At 39.2% G+C, this 15,703-nt stretch overlaps 2 long non-coding RNA genes across 3 annotated transcripts; one reads left to right on the forward strand and one right to left on the reverse strand.

The window, feature by feature from the left end:
• Positions 1–1,079: 1,079 nt before the first annotated feature.
• LOC135101141 (uncharacterized) lies at positions 1,080–9,282 on the forward strand. Its single transcript, XR_010269059.1, has 4 exons — positions 1,080–1,223; positions 2,371–2,482; positions 5,016–5,189; positions 8,608–9,282. It is a non-coding gene; the product is annotated as an uncharacterized LOC135101141 (long non-coding RNA).
• LOC135101140 (uncharacterized) lies at positions 6,600–15,160 on the reverse strand. Of its 2 annotated transcripts, none has more exons than XR_010269058.1 (5): positions 15,024–15,160; positions 14,441–14,527; positions 13,358–13,478; positions 12,841–12,968; positions 6,600–6,927 (listed from the first exon to the last, which is right to left on the reverse strand). It is a non-coding gene; the product is annotated as an uncharacterized LOC135101140 (long non-coding RNA). The 2 variants fall into 2 exon arrangements; XR_010269057.1 differs by lacking the exon at positions 6,600–6,927 and adding an exon at positions 9,486–11,787.
• Between the last annotated feature and the right edge of the window lie 543 nt (positions 15,161–15,703).

Consider the following 15,703-nt stretch of genomic DNA (forward strand, 5'->3'; position numbering starts at 1 on the left):
ACAAATATACGAATATTAATGAGAGGGAAGGCTTTGAGGTGTGTAGCAAGATTTAATAAAAGGAAATAGAGAGAAAAATGAGAAATTTAAAGCAAAGAAACTTTCATTTGTAATCTAGTAGTCATTATAAAAATCAGGAAATGATATTAGATTATAGCCTAAATAACTTTGTGTTTACGAAAGAAATGGTTTTGTGTGTGTGCATGGAAGCATTAAAGAAATATTTTAATAAATAAAACAAACTAATAAAGGTAATATAAGTAATTTTCTCACGGTATGTAATCAGAAAATAACACTGGGTAAATGATAGGCTATACATGTTTGTTGTTTACAAATTAAATGGTTTTGTGTGTGTATGTGGGCATGATGGAAACATTTTAATATATAAAACAACTTGATATAACAATTTTTTCATGGTAAATAAAAATAGAATAACTGTAGATGACATTATAAGGTAGATAGGTTTGTGTTTAGATGTTGGCGAAGGAGTGGAGATAGGCTACCCAGTTATATGGTCAACGCCAGCATCCCATAAGTAGTTTTTTTGACATGGTTTCCTGATTATATAGATGTGGAAGACAGTTGGCAATAGGGAGGCTGGCGAGGGAGAGAGATAAATGGTGTTTGTTAGTAGTTAAAGGGTTAGTAGTCAGTGTTTATCAGCTAGCCTTCACAAGTCTCAAAAAATATAATATAGTCACAAAACTGAGAAATAAACATAATAAAAAGCCAGAATAAACGTTTCTACTGAAAACTGCAATTAAAAACGATTGATTTAGGCAAAATTAAATAAATAAATAAACAAAACTGCTCCACATTCGAAGATGAAATAAATAATCTGATTTTCTTTTTCGAGACACAAAACAGAAGAAAAAACAGAAAAACACACAAGAAAAAAAGAATTAACTCTTAACATTATAAAATATATATAATTATACACACACACAAGAATAAAGCAAATAAATGGATCAAGAATTTTATTAATGAATGACGAGATCAACAAAATAATTAACTCATAAAACAGAACAAAACACAAAACAACCAAAAATTAAATAAACAAAAACTCAAAACAAACATTTATGTGAAAAAAACAACAGTAATAAGCAAATAAATAAAAATAAAATAAATAACCGACGTGGGAGTAGGCTAGTTGGAAGCCGATCGAGTGTAGTGCAGTGGATATATTAATCGCTCTTTAATCTTCGTTATTTCACCTCAAACGGGTAAGTTAGCCGTCAAATTTTATTGTGAAGTGAATGAGGAATGTATGTTGGCAAAATGACAGCGCTGGGAGACGTGACTGTTAAGATATCTGAGATTACATAAGGGCTTCCTTTTGGGAATATTTTTATTATGTTTTACAGGATAGGCACCCTCTCTCTCTCTCTCTCCTGATACAAGTCTTTAATTGGTATAAGAGTTATAACAAGGGAGATGTAAGCAAAATATTTAGTATCAGCAACCAGGGTAGAACAAGAAATAACGGGTACAAGCTTAAAAATCTGGGAATAACATGGAAATAGGTAGGTATATTTCACAGAGGGACTGCCATCTGTAAGCATGGTCGCTTCTTGCAGCTTCCCTTATTTCTTACGTTCTTAAGGGCTTGAGTGAGTGAGTGTGAGGGTGAGGGGGAAAATTGTGTTTGGTTTTGGTATATGGACATAAGATTTTAGTGAGTGCTCTTGTAAGGATAGGGGAGGAGTGCTTTTCGTCTCCATCAAGGGCTACAGTGATGAGTGCTGGCTTAATAAATTCGTAGGAGATAATATTTTAGTGCTTCTCTTCCCCAACAAAGGTTAATGCGAGGAAAGAGTGTTGTGAGTGAGAATAAGGGTGGTAATAAGTGAGTTAAGGTTGATAATAAGTGAGAATAAGGGTGATATTTTAGTGATTTTCTTCCCCAACAAAGGTTAAGGTGTTGAAAGTGTGTTGTGAGTGTGAGGTGAGTGTGAAAGCTGTGTGCCTTGCCTTGCTATGGGTTTATACATCTCTCATAACACTTCCCTGCCAGACCACCTCTGTGTGTGTGTGTGTGTGTGTGTGTGTGTTATATATAAAATGTAAATAAATAACTGCATTTCTACTGTACTGATGGGAAAAACACGCTTTTAAAAGGCACTATTCAAAGTGGCACAGGTTTTTAAAGATGTTTTTTTTATGGTTTTAGTGTCAAATTAACATTCCTACATTACTAACAGGAGAATCACTCACAAAAACCTCTGCTAATCATCTTTGTGGTCTTTGCAATCAATTGAGAGAGAGAGAGAGAGAGAGAGAGAGAGAGAGAGAGAGAGAGAGAGAGTGTGTGTCAGCTAAACCAATTCAACTTGATATGAGTGAAAATCTAATCATCTTCCATTCCCACAGAACTGTCACCCTAACCACGGAGTACTGGAGATTGTGTTCTGCATTGCCAGCCGGCACAAGCGGTGACAGGCAAGGCATGTGAGGTGTCTCACAGCTTTACTAACTTATGCAGGTACTGGTGCAATGCTATGCCCACAACACTCATTCACTTTATTCTTATTTTTCCTCCTCCTTCTCCTTATTCCTCCTCCTCCTTCTCGTCCTCCTTCTTATTCCTCCTCCTCCTCCTCCTCCTCCTCCTCCTCCTCCTCCTCCTCCTCCTCCTCCTCCTCCTCCTCCTCCTCCTCCTCCTCCTCCTTATTTCTCCTCCTCCTTCTCGTCCTCCTTCTTATTCCTCCTCCTCCTCCTCCTCCTCCTCCTCCTCCTCCTCCTCCTCCTCCTCCTCCTCCTCCTCCTCCTCCTCCTCCTTATTCCTCCTCCTCCTTCTCGTCCTCCTTCTTATTCCTCCTCCTCCTCCTCCTCCTCCTCCTCCTCCTCCTCCTCCTCCCTCCTCCTCCTCCTCCTCTTATCCTCCTCTCCTTCCTTATTTCTCCTCCTCCTCCTCCTCGTCCTCCTCCTCCTCTATTCCTCCTCCTCCTCCTCCTCCTCCTCCTCCTCCTCCTCCTCCTCCTTCTCCTCCTCCTCCTTATTCCTCCTCCTCCTTCTCGTCCTCCTTCTTATTCCTCCTCCTCCTCCTCCTCCTCCTCCTCCTCCTCCTCCTCCTCCTCCTCCTCCTCCTCCTCCTCCTCCTCCTCCTCCTCCTCCTCGTACTAGCTTATTGGCTAAATGACTTGTGGCTTATTGAGGCTTATTGGTGACTGGCTTAGTGAGGCTTATTGGTGACTGGCCAATGGGGTGAGATTTTATCTTGGCCACAACACTTATAAAAGAAGAATTACCAAAGATGGAATGTTATCACAACATCTGCCCTCTGACATCACATTATAAGTCATTGCTGATAGGTATATTAACTGTACTGTTATCTCATCCTAGTTCAGGAGTTAGTATCTTATCATTCTCTCTCTCTCTCTCTCTCTCTCTCTCTCTCTCTCTCTCTCTCTCTCTCTCTCTCTCTCTCTCTCTCTCTCTCTCTCTCTCTCTCTCTCTCTCTCTCTCGCTTTACGCTGATGACGTAAAGAAACTAATTGTGTCTGTTTTCCTAAGTTTTAACAAGTATATTTAAATCCTTTATCTATCTTATATAATGGTACAGTCAATGGTTATCATTGAAACACTTTATATAAGCACACACTATCTTTATGATCTTGGTTGAAAATAATGAAAATATGGAAAGTACGTATCTCAAAGTTCTCAGTCTCAGGGTGAGACGAAACTTTCTTTCAAAACAAGGGCACCAAAAGTGGTCAGTGAACAAGTATGCTGATTATTCAAGAACACCTTTTCAACATATCACTCCTAATACCAGTGTTGGACATTCTCATACTGATCTTCATAAAAGGTGTCTCCAGGCATTCTGTATTATATCCAAAGCATATTTAACATGGTAGATTTTTTTCACAATTTTCTCAGCTATTGCTGGTTGTAGATTGTTATGTTGGCCTGCTGATACTTGTGTGTGTGGAATATTTGTCTTCTCATGTTAATTATCAGGGAGTTACTGTACTTTCTGTACTTAACTCCATGGATAAATCACTTGTCATACTTCAGAGAATGACTGGTAATGAAATATTTTCATATTCACAACATTCTAATCTGTCTTTGTTTCACAGTGGGTGTAGTTATGCTGTTGTGGCCGAAGCCGGGTTTGCGGTCTTGGGCTTGCGCCCGTTCGGCTTCCTGCTGGACACAGTGCCACGACAGCATATCTGTGCCTGCTGTGAAACAAAGAGAGATGAGGGAACGTGAGGCATCTCCTTCCAGTGGAATGTTGTTAATTCAAACCAAGGATGTAAAGCATGTGTGAATTCAAAAGGAAGAGAGTGGTATGGAAGTTGGAAGATTTTCAGAGGATCTCTCATCCCAAAACTGTGATACAGTATTTTTGTGAAAGCTGAATGTCAGAGAATTTCATTGACATGATGTTTCATTAACACAAAAGAAAATGTGATCAGAATTGGCCTCAAGAGAAACACAATGGGTGCACTTCATACTGTACTTACAAGCTCTTGTGTTGCCACAAGGTGACAGTATTATCATTCACTGAAAAGTGTTTCATTAGTACAGGAAGTAAAAAAAAAAAAAAATAATAAATAATACTACATGAGATGCCAATCACACTGCATTAAAATATGCAAAGCTAGTATGCTTCAATAACAGACAAAACATGAAGATAAAAAAAAAAAAAAAAAAGTGAAAAGATTAGACCTTGATTTTTAGGTTAGGTTAGGTTAGGTTAATACACTGAAAACTTGTTTCTTAGATATGCTGTCATGAAATGGAGATGTAATATTTCTATTGTGATATGCTGTCAAACATAATATATATGTCTTTATTACACTCTGACATTTCTCCTTACAATGTATCATTACATTTTAACCATACATAGTTACTGTCAAATATGATATATGTACTTGCCTTTATTACACTTATGACATTTCTTGCATACAATACTACATTTTGACTGTACATATTTACCATCTTGAAAATTCTCCTAATAAAAGTGCACTCCTTTCATCAGTGATCCATTAAACAAGCCTTTCTTGCAGGATGAGAGTACAGGCTGCAGGCACGGAGTGTTTGACGAGGCAGTTATCGCCACAGCACTTAGGGAAGTACTGAAGGGCCTTGAGTATTTCCACAACAACGGACAAATCCACAGGTATCACCCGGAGGCAGAGTCTGCGTGCCGAGGACGGCATTGTTTACCCATCAGTGAATAGGTACTGGATGTTAGCTGAATAGTTGTCATCTTGTCTCTTGGCTGGAGTGCAAGGCTAGCAGTCTTACCCTCCTGTGTGTGTGTGTGTGTGTGTGTGTGTGTGTGTGTGTGTGTGTGTGTATTTACCTAGTTGTATTGTACAGGGCATGAGCCTAAGCTGTGTGCGTGTGTGCGTGCATGCGCACTTAGTCTAAGAGACCAGATATGGTCTCATCACATCCTAAGGGGCAATCAAGATACATGTTGTAAGAAATAACCAGATGCTTGCAAAAATATTAGCAACGGAAAACATTCAACATCTCTTTCTTTGTGTTTGATGTTGTCAGCATTTAGGTGGATGTTGAGGCAGCTCAATGTGGTACAAAGTAATGGAGATTGTGTGTGTGTGAGTGGGTACATCAAATTCCCTTTGAAACACTAACAAAAACATGGTGTATCTCTCCTCACACACAGGGAGGGTTTGGATATTTTGTCAAAAACAGCTTGCTTTGAGTCCTCAGTAGTACAACTCTGTATGCCTCTGTTACGCTAAACTAAATGGCACTAAACTCACATCCTTTGTATTGAAAATGCAATAAGATTAAAATCTCTTGGTTGAGAGATTTTGGTGTGGCAAGATTAAGAAGAGGCAGGAGTGTGCTGTTTCCAGATGACTGCATCAGTGTAGGAGGCTGTTACCTTTTCACCTGTTCTCCATCCTAATCTATTTACACTTGTTTCCTTAACTTGAGTTCCTTATCTCTCATGCATTCTTTCCTGCCCCTCCTCCTCCTCCTCCTCCTCCTCCTCCTCCTCCTCCTCCTCCTCCTTGTTCTTCTTGTTCTTGTTCTTTTTCCTCTTCCTCCTCCTCCTCCTACTTATTCCTCCTCCTCCTCCTCCTCCTCCTGCTGGCTTATTGGCTAAATGACTTGTGGCAATATATAAATTCATTGTCTCTCTTTCTCTCTCCTCCTCCTCCTCCTCCTCCTCCTCCTCCTCCTCCTCATTCTTCTTCTTTAATCCTTTGAGAGAGAGAGAGAGAGAGAGAGAGAGAGAGAGAGAGAGAGAGAGAGAGAGAGAGAGAGAGAGAGAGAGAGAGAGAGAGAGGGGGGCAGGGGGAGGGAAGATTAACCAGAAAGAATTTTAATTAAGTGAAAGAGAGAGAGAGAGAGAGAGAGAGAGATCTAGTTATAATTTCAACTTTCAATATATATTATTTATATGAATTACAAATACACATACTTCTCCTCCTCCTCCTCCTCCTCCTCCTCCTCCTCCTCCTCCTCCTCCTCCTCCTCCTTATTCTTCTTCTTCTTCTTCTTCTTCTTCTTCTTCTTCTTCTTCTTGTTCTTTTTCCTCCTCCTCCTCCTCCTCCTCCTCTCATCATCATCATCATCAGCATCAACTGAGAAAACTTGATATTAGAGAAACTTTCAGAGAGAGAGAGAGAGAGAGAGAGAGAGAGAGAGAGAGAGAGAGAGCATCTATATGAAGAGCTGTCTTTAATCCCCTCGACCTCTTTGTGAGAGTGTGTGTGTCTTCTTCTTCTTCTTCTTCTTCTTCTTCTTCTTCTTCTTCTTCTTCTTCTTCTTCTTAATCCCTCTTCCTTTCTTTCTTTCTTTTTTTTCTTTTTTCTTTCTTTTTCTTTCCTTCTCTCTTCTTCTTCTTCTTCTTATATATATATTCTTCTTATATATATTCTTACTTCTTTTCCTCGTTACTCTTCACTATTGTACACTTCACTTGTACAAAGCTAGCAGCTGGGGGATGAGAAAAACTGGTGGAGAACACTCAGAACACCTAACTTCATAGAAACTGTTTTAGCTAGAGATGAGATGAAGAGTTTCTAGTTCAGATTATAACTGAAGGGCAGACTGAGGATGTTCAGTAGAAGAGGGGGATGGTTGAGTGTCACTGAAGAAGAGGGGATAGTTGCCTGGAAGGTTGTGTCAAGTTGATAGATGGAAGAATTAAGTCTTTGGTGCATTGAACAATGCTAGGTTTGCTCGGTCACAATCAGAAATTTTAGAGAGTTGAGAAGTCAGGCATTCTGTGGCTTCCTTGTGAGAATTGTTTACTTCCTGAAGGGTTCGATGTCTACAAAAAAGACATGGAAAAGTGCAAGGTGGTATCATCAGTGTAGGAATGGATAGGACAAGAAGTTTGGTTTAGAAGATCATTAACAAAAAATAAGAAGAGAGTGAGTGATAGGACAGAACCCTGAGAAACACCACTGTTAATAGATTTAGAAGAACAGTGACTGTCTACCACAGCAGCAATAGAATGATCAGAAAGGAAACTTGAGATGAAGTTACAGAGAGAAGGATAGAAGCCATAGGAGGATAGTTTGGAAATCAAAGCTTTATGCCAGACTCTATTAAAAGCTTTTGATATGCACAAGCCAACAGCAGCAAGTTTCACCAATATCCCTAAAAGAGGATGACCAAGACTCAGTAGGGAACTCCATAAGATCACCAGTAGAGTGGCCTAGACAGAACCCATACTGGCAATCAAATAGAAGGTTGTGAAATAATAGATGTTTATGAATCTTCCTGTTGAGAATAGATTCAAAACTTTGGAGAGGTAGGAAATTACAGCAATAGGACGATAATTTGAAGGATTAGAATGGTCACCCTTTTTAGGAACAGGCTGAATTTTGGCAAACTTCCAGCAAGAAGGAAAGGTAGATATTGATAGACAAATTTGGAAGAGTTTGATTAGGCAAGGTGCAAGCACAGAGGCACAGTTTCAGAAAACAATGGGAGGGACTCCATCAGGTTTGTAAGCTCTCTGAGGGTTAAGGCTAGCCAGGGCATGGAAAACATCACTGCAAGGGATTTTCATAGGTAGCGTGAAGTAATCGGAGGATGGAGGAGACGGAGGAACAGACCCTGAATTATCCAAGGTAGAGTTTTTAGCAAAGGTTTGAGTGAAGAGTTCAGCTTTAGAAATAGATGAGATGGCAGTAGTGCCATGAAGAAGCAAAGTTATTGGAGATGTTTTTGGCTAGGTGCAAGAAATTACAAGGGGAGTTAGATCTTGAAAGATTTTGACACTCTTTTAATGAAGAACACACACTTGTTTAGGTCATGCTGATACAGGTTAGGAATTTAATGGGACAGACTTGACTATTTTACAATTTTAATGTGTATGTATATATATAGACCTTAATTATCAATATAATATACAACTAAATCTTGATTAGTAAAATATATTTTCTAAAACCCCCTGAAATAACCACTTAAACTTTTTTGGGGGGATTTAAGAGTTTTTTTTCAGGGGGGGGGCATTAATGCTAAGCCTGGAGGCAGGAGGGTGACAGTGGAGTTTTTAAGCTGGTAAATGGCTTTCTGGGTCAACACAAGATCAGCTGCCATATATATCACTAACACTCCCTGCTGCAGCTATGCCAATGAATGTGCTTTTTCTTTCATTTTCAGCTCCTGGTGACCTATGGTAAAGCACAGCAACAAAACTGTAAGCATCCAAAATTAGTCAATGATGGGTTGCGTGAAGCCTGATGGAGTCGTCAGTTATGGATGCTGCTTCCGTGGCAGCTGGACCAGCACTGGTGTTGGATGTGTATGAACAGCTACACAAGCGTCTCAGCTGCTGTGAGATGTATGATGACTGTGTTCTAGCACATGATGGATATGCAACTCAAATATATCCACATTTTTTCCATATGTGCTTTTCACCTGCATTTTTGCTGTATAGATTTCTTTTGTGGTGACTACAGTCGGCTCGCCACTAATGTGCAGTATTCTGATGCAAATCACGTATACTGCCTGGGATCAGCTTGCTTGCGAGTCGTACCCTAACGGAATTTAAAGCCTACTGCATGGATGGTCCGCAACAAATTGTAAAAATGTCTGTAACACTGATATCGAGGTAGCAAGTGCAGTTCCAATCCCAACATCACTAGCACTATACACAGTGATGCAAGTTTGGTGAGAAGAATGAGCTGTAACTGCTGCAGCTGCCACCATTGATAGTGACATCAACAGTGAGCATTCATCAGCTGTTTGTGTAAACAGTGGCTCAGTGTGGTCTTTTAATGAATGTTTGTGTACTGTATAAGTCTTAATTCATTATTTAAAAAAATATTTTTACAACTCCTATGTTTGTATTACCTTCAGTTGTATCCATGAACAATCTGAATGCTATAAGTAGTTTGGAAATATTTAAATTCTTGAGGGTTGTCTCACACAGGCTGGAACCATAGTCTTTTTTTGCCATTGCTTTCATTAAAACTCTAAAGTAAATCACATCTAATCTAATCTAATGAACCTACCCCATGGTGTCAAAAGAGCATCCCTTCAGCTGCATCTTTATTATTTCCAGGAAAAAAAAGTGCAGAGATTAGGAGTATAAATGTCCTAAAACTGAACTTGGGACCTGACAGTCATCATGGTCTCAATGTCTAAGGTGTCATCCTTGTGTTCTCTCAGTGAGAGGTTCAATCCCTGGCTGGCTACAACTTGTCATGGCTAAAGACTTATCTCATCTTGAGATCAATTTCTCATTGTTTCCATAGAATGAATGTCCATGTGGGGAGCATGACACAAGTCACAAGGGTTGGTACCAAATCTGATGAGTAGGGCAGCTGCAAAGGGATAATCATGCATCTGAGAAGCCCATGCATTATAAGAGATAATATGTAAGAGAGGGTGCATCATCATCATCATCATCATCATCATGGAGCATCCATTTAGCCTTGCACCACATTTCAAGCCATATCTGCCAAAATTAATGTCCTCAGATGCCTCAAAACACTTGAGTAGAACTGGCAGTTGATGATCTTTTTTGGGGGATGAATTCATGATGAACTATCCTATGAATCTCAAAGACATTGAATAAAAATGCTCTTAGTGGTTTTCCAGACCTGAACCATGCCCTGCATGGAGATGCTGGACTCTTCTATTGTAAAGACTTGTTTGGGTTAGGGGGTTATACCTGTAAACCCAAATTTTGTTCCCAGAGATGTCCTTTGACATGAAGGTTGGGTCATTCATGGCTGGCTGACAGAATTCCTGACAGACTTTGGCCTGATGCTTCTTCTGTCCATTGTGGAGATGATTCTGCACAAACAGTAGATGCTTGACATGCTTAGAGAACAACATTTCCAGAATAAGTTTCAGGGGTGACAACAGTGCTGAATGTGCTGCTGTATTGCTGCTCAAATGGACTATTTTCAAAGAGATGGTGCCCAAATGCAAATTAAGTAAGTGCTGTAGGTAAAAGTAATTTTTTCATACCAACTGTTTATTTGTCAAAATATAGTGTAGACTATCTTTTATGCTCCAAGCACACATATGTTAGCACATAAACACATCACTGAAAAGTGTATCAAGCTTCCTTGACAATGCAGCTTCAAGTAAATGAATGACACATGTTATACAATTTTTTCTGCTGATAGTTATAATCATATGAACAGGAACATTCATAATGCTAATATGCTAATCAATATAAATAACCATCTTTATGATATCTATATTCTTATCTTTGTAATGAGATACTTAAACATTAGTTAAGCAGGAAATCTTAAAAAGAGAGACCATTGGTGGTGGCTGAAGCCACTGAACACATGTTTTCTTTTGTCTGGCCATTATGGAACACATACTGGCAATTAGATAGAAAGTTGTCAAGTGATAGATGTTTAAGAATCTTCCTTTTGAGGATAAATTCAAAAACTTCAGATAGGCAGAAAATTAAAGCAACAGGACAGTAGTATGAGGGATTAGAATGGTCACCCTTTTCAGGAACAGCCTGAATGTAGGCAAACTTCCAGCAAGAAGTAATATTATTACATGTTGACACACAGAGTTGAAAGAGTTTGACTTGGCAAGGTGCAAGCACAGAAATGCAGTTTTGAAGAACAAGAGGAGGGACCCCTCCAAGCTTTCCAAGGGTTTAGGGCAGTGAAGGCATGGAAAACATCATTGTGAAGAATTTGACTAGATAGCATCAAGTAGTCATAGGGTGGAGGAGAGGGAGGAACAAGCCTTCAATCAAACTTCCAAATAACAAACTATTAGCAGTGAATTTGTCCACAAGGAAGCAAAAGGAGCAAGCAATCCCTTTGTTTCCTGGAATTCAGTAAGTAGGGAAGTAAATGACTGGATCAAAACTCACACAAAGGCAACCAATTGGAAACCAAGGGAATCAAACATCATCATGACAAAGAACACAAGGAATAGAACTTTCATGGCTAAAGCAACTGAGGAAAAACCAATGTGGTCACTTTTTGACAACCAATTCCTAACTGTCACAAGCCTCACTCCACTACCACACAGGGTCAAAGGTCAATTTTAAGGCCATATTATTTCAAAGTATAATCACAGAGTCCCACAATAAAAATACAAACACAATCTCTTCAAATCATAATGGATGAACAAACTCACACACACACACACACACACACACACACACACACACACACACACACACACACACACACACACACACACACACACACACAGCCAGACATGAACAACACCACCACTGGTCATTGCTTGTTTGAGAGCAGAGATAAAATACTGGACAACTTCTTGACTTGGTAATGCTGTTGTGTCCGCCATCTGAGGTCCATTCCTGCAGTCACCGACAGCTGCACTCAGCTAAGTGGAGGAAAGGAAAGTCTGAGTGTGATGCAGGTGGTGGTGGTGGTGGTGGTGTGGTGTGGTATATTGGTGTTGATAGATGAAAAGAATTAAAGTCAAATGAAATTATCAGAAAAAATAAGAGAAGAAGAGAATGTGAAAGATCTGAGAGACACAACAAGCACAACAGATTATTCAGGGCAAGACAGAACAAAAGGTGTTTTACTGACTATACAACAAGCATGACAGACACAGGACAATGGAGGACAGGCAAGTCTACCCCTTGAAGCACAGCAACGCAGAACAAGGAAAAAAAAGCACAACAGCTTCTCAGTCAGGACAAAACAGAAGAACAGCACACCATTTCTTCCTCTGTGCCAGAAAACATTGTAAAGCAGCCACGTTTCAGACCAGGCCAGGCACAGATGTACTGAACCAATAGCAAACCACAGACACACACAAGCCAACTAACACACAAACATATATTATTTAGAGCCATGCACATAAACAAACACAAATATTAAGCTATGTTGCTTGAATTTTTTTTTTTTTTAGGCATGCAATAAAATTATTAAAGATGCTGTTTGCAAAATACTAAGCACAATAACTATACACAAAAATTTATGATGCATTGGTTAAGACCTGTAGTGTGTGTGTGTGTGTGTGTGTGTGTGTGTGTGTGTGTGTGTGTGTGTGTGTGTGTGTGTGTGTGTGTGTGTGTGTGTGTGTGTTTGTAAATACTTTGAATATAACTTTATGTCAAACTTCATTGAATTCACCAAATAAATAAATATTGATAAAATATCAAACTTCCTTTTAACTCCAATAAAAATCCCAATATTAACAAGAAAATCAGGTTAGACTTTCTGGTACATTCTGAAACAAGTCTGGCCACACCTCCACTACTTCCCAAAAGCCTCTAGTTGAAGAGACACAGGTTTTCAAGAGAGTTTTTTATGGTTCTTCTGACAGATACACAACATTTCTACAGTATCAACAGGAGAAACTCTCTGTAGCCTCGGAAGACAGTGACTGAGAGCACAGCAACCCTCAACAAATATACATACTCACCGGTCAACTATGAAGGCCACCAGGGTACACAACAGGGCCGTAATGTCCAACTAGAGAGGGACATCTCCAATGGTGGTGGTGGTGGTGGTGGTGGTGGTGGTGGGGGTGGTGGTCACATATCCTGGTATCTGTATAGAAAGAAAGAGATTAGATTCACTGGCTTGAATTATGGAATAGTGAAAGAATATAAATAAATAAATATAATCCTTTGCTTTGTTGGGTAGCAAGCTGTTTTATAAAAGCAAGTTTCTCATTAGCTTTGACTTTTGTTGAACATGCATGCAAGGTAACAATGTTAAAAGACACCCATAATTTCAAGCCACTAAGCCAGTCACCCAATAGGCCTCACTAAGCCACAAGTCATTTAGCCAATAAGCCAGCAGCAGCAGGAGGAAGAGGAGGAGGAGGAGGAGGAGGAGGAGGAGGAGGAGGAGGAGGAGGAGGAGGAGGAAAAAGAAGAACGAGAAAAAGAACACCATTATCGTCATGGTGAAGGGATTTTCTCTAAGTACTGTACCTCCACCACTCCCTCCAGGCTCCTCCCACTTTCCTCCAGTCATTCCGTAAGCTTGATGATCAGCAGCTGTTCCTCTATACCACAAGCTTCACTCTGGGCAGCTCTCTGGAGGCCTCCGAACCTGTGGGTGTGAGGTTAGGTTAGTTTAGGTTGTTTAGGTTAGGCCTGTGATTGGTATGTGGAGGACAGGACAGGACAAAGTGACCAGTGGGGAGGCTGTGGAAGGCTTGGGGATGCTGTGTGAAGGATGACACCACAAGGAGACCAGTGAGAAGGCTGTGGAAGGCCAGGAGATGCTGTGTGGAGGAGAGAGAGAGAGAGAGAGAGAGAGAGATAATTGTGAACAAGGAAGGTTTAGAGATACAAACACTGAAAAAAAGCTTCTCTCTGGGGAATCTCTCTGCTTTCTGAAAATAAATACATACATAAATAAATCTCATACATAACATACATAAATAAATACATAAATAAATAAATACATAAATAAATCTCAGGGCTTTCACTTGTCACAATCTCTGCTTTCTGAAAATAAATGCATACATAAATAAATAAATAAATAAATAAACAAACAAACAAACAAACAAACAAATAAATAAATAAATAAATACATACATACATAAATAAATAAAAAAAAAGGTCATGTCTATTTTGTACGGGTGACTGAAGTAAATGATAATTCCTTATAGTAAATGATAATTCCTTATAATTAAGTTATCCTTTCAATGAGGCAAGGAAGTGTACAGGTCCACACACTTAAATCTGAACCGCAATCAACACAAAAGATTTCAGCGCCAGCCTATACACCCCACACGGCACCCCACATAGGCCTACCTTCCTGCCTACTACCTGCTTCATCCAATATGCTAAAGAATATTCACCAATACCAACAATATTCAACAGAACTGTACAGCAAATATGTGGTTCAATATTTGGTGTTAATTAAAAAGACCCATCAATACCACTTCCACGGTGTACTGAGGTTGACACATTTATTCTATAACTTCTATAACTCTCCATAACACTAATACACACATATATATCACAACAGAACAGTGGGGCAGAAGTAACAAAATTATTACATACCTTGTGTCTTCTGCCAGTCTCCCTCACTCTGAATATCCAAGGCAACGTCACCTCTTCCTGCCAGGGTTCTATCACCAACACAGTCATCTGGAAGGCAAAAATTAAATGAATGATATAACCTTGGGGGACACCACTAAATCTGCTATTAACTTATCTTCATAATTGTTATCTTTTTAACCTGCTCACCTAACAAAACTAACCACACTTCACCAAAATGCAGATAAACCTTTAAAATTCACCATCAGCATTATAATTTTAGTTGTGTATATCTATATTTCAAATTACGGTAAGATCTGTAATGAGAAAAGTCACCTGGCCAGCTACCCTGTACACACGGCTTATTTAACTCTCTTGTCCCAGTAAGGGGGTAACAAGTGACAAATTCTGAGGGATGAGGGTAAAATAACAGCTAAATAACTCAGCACAGTCAACACTACAGGCTCACACAAGATTTCATAAACATTACTCACCAAGGATAAGGAGTCTGGAAAAAAAAAACAACTTATTTTCACCTCTCCCCAAGTCTTTCGCTACCTTTCTGCACACATCCATTACTCAGATCAACCTGTGTTCATATACTTACAGTTTTTGAGAGTAAAATCCAAGTAAAGAAGTGTTATAGCGTTAAAAACCGTGTATAATAAGCAAGGTTCGTTCTTTTCACCATCTTGTAAGTGAAATGGAAAGTTTTGTGTATAGACGACAGAAATCTTCTCTCCCTCACAACAACAACAAACAAAAGAGCATCGGTACTAGGAAAGATTAAGGTTCAAATTCTATATAATATCGGATTGTAACCCTCTATAGTAGCTTAACAGATTTCTTTTAAGATTCTTTTCTTTTTACTTTTATGAACAGCCGCTGAATTCAAAAGACAAAAAAAGATAAGAAAATATTGCTATCCACATTTCTATCACTACGAAATGCTGAAACATTATTTCCTTATTATTATTATTATCCTTATATATTATTTCATTCATTTCAAGCATTCCTGGAGCCTATGACAGCTAAGTTCGCTGGCTGTGGTGTTAATTTTTAATATAATGTTAATAATACCTACATGTTGGGCTTTAGGTATCAATATTTCGCTTAATAAAACCGATGAAAGGCAACCAAATTATTTTCAGACACTGTGCATCACGCACTAAGCCAATTAGGACCCAGTTCATTAAGAAATCTTGCTAATCTGTCTCTAGAACCATTAAAACACCATTAAAAACCTGCATCATTTCAACTAGACCCTTTTGAAAACAGTATAGGTAA

This window comes from Scylla paramamosain, chromosome 6 (assembly GCF_035594125.1).
Source record: "Scylla paramamosain isolate STU-SP2022 chromosome 6, ASM3559412v1, whole genome shotgun sequence".
Taxonomy (NCBI): Eukaryota; Metazoa; Arthropoda; class Malacostraca; order Decapoda; family Portunidae; genus Scylla; species Scylla paramamosain.